The sequence below is a fragment of the Hemiscyllium ocellatum genome, chromosome 3 (assembly GCF_020745735.1).
Source record: "Hemiscyllium ocellatum isolate sHemOce1 chromosome 3, sHemOce1.pat.X.cur, whole genome shotgun sequence".
In the NCBI taxonomy this organism is placed as follows: Eukaryota; Metazoa; Chordata; class Chondrichthyes; order Orectolobiformes; family Hemiscylliidae; genus Hemiscyllium; species Hemiscyllium ocellatum.
The window spans coordinates 33,862,719-33,864,385 of record NC_083403.1 but is presented as its reverse complement, the minus strand read 5'-3'; positions in this window follow the sequence as shown (position 1 = coordinate 33,864,385).

Here is a 1,667-nt window from a genome sequence, read left to right as displayed (position 1 = left end):
GTATTTGCATCCAGACCAGCCTCCAACTGTGGCAAAAATCATACCTCTCCTTTCCTAAGGTGTTGAATTTAGCTGAGATATGTGACATCTCCAACTCTCAAGCACCTTTCCCAAGAGCATTCTTTATCTTTGCTAAATACCACCATGGATTCCATGGGCCAAATGACTCCTTCTGTGCATTAATACAGTTCTATGGAGGCCAGAGGTCAGATGTGAATGTTAACCAGCTACTTCATTGCAGGACTCTTGCCCTGTCTAACATCAGTGCATGGATAAGATTCACTCTGCTATTGTGTGGTATCAGTTCATGATAACAAAATTATATGAGAAAACACAGACGATTGCATCTTTGAATAGTAATGTGACAGTCATTGAGAGCTGGATTCAAATCTAATGCATTTTGTACACTATACCAGGAATACCTAGACCAATTTTCGCATTTGCACTGAGATCAATGAAAAGATTACAGGTTCACCGAGACCTTCTGATCAATAGAATCTTGCTACACTAGGTAATTCCTTTATCCATGTGGGAATTAGACAATCCTTTAAAACAGAACAATTTAATAAGGAATTGAATTTGGCAACTTGTGATATTTTCAATGATTTAGTCAAGGGTTATGAAGTAATCACAGGTGATATTAGTTGAGGGAAACCATGTTGAGGGAAGCATAAAAGTATAGAAAATAAATAGGTTAATGGGTTAAAATAGCAGACAAAGTAATATCATATGAATGCCTTGAGCACTTGTCCAGTAATACCATATACAGTAATTTTTGGCTTAACTGTCAGTTTCCAGATGCAATCTAAAGACACTGCAGCTTGTATCCATTTCCTTCTTTCCTCTCACTATGCAGATGATTACACTGTTGCCAAAAAGGGATGATTTTTCTGCACACAATGTTTTTGAACTTAGTAGGATAAAATGGCTCAAATCATAAAGGGAAGAAAAGACATAAAGGAAACCACGAAAAGAGATTCTGAATCTTACAAACAATAATCTTAGAACTGGATATCTTTAAATAACTTTGAGAACTGTTATTTCCATTTACATGTACATGAAAATCAATGGTGTTACTTCATTTATAGCTCTCTTCAAATCATCTTACAGGACAATTATGGAGTCTGCTAATGTCTCCGTGAGATGAGCAGTTGTTCTCATCTAGGACAGTGGTAGGGATGCCACACTCAGCCTCCGTGGTCAATAACATTTGCTGGAAGTGAAACATTGAAAATTGTGTGCATTGAAAATGATAAGACTTAGAATCTGATTTTCACTACTGAGATAAGTAGCTTTAGTCAAGAAACTACAAATTTCAAGTCCTGTTGTTCTTGAAACATGAACCTGCTGTCAGACCTGCTGAGATGTTTCTGTTTGGAATCCACACCAAAAGCAGTTAATCCTTTCATATTAATCAAGTTATGAACTCAGAAACTTTGCTGAGATGATTTTGAAACTGAGGCAAGCATTCACATTCAAGTGAATAGTACTAGCTTTTGGGCAAATGGCAACAAATTTATTTAAATGGCACAATCACAGAGCAATGGCTTTTTTTAAAACTCTAACATATAGCAAATGGCTGATCAATCAAAGCAGTTGAGCAAAAGTTTTTTTTTGAACTTTCACTGACAGCCACATCCCAGTTTGCTCACATTTAAAGAGTGGGT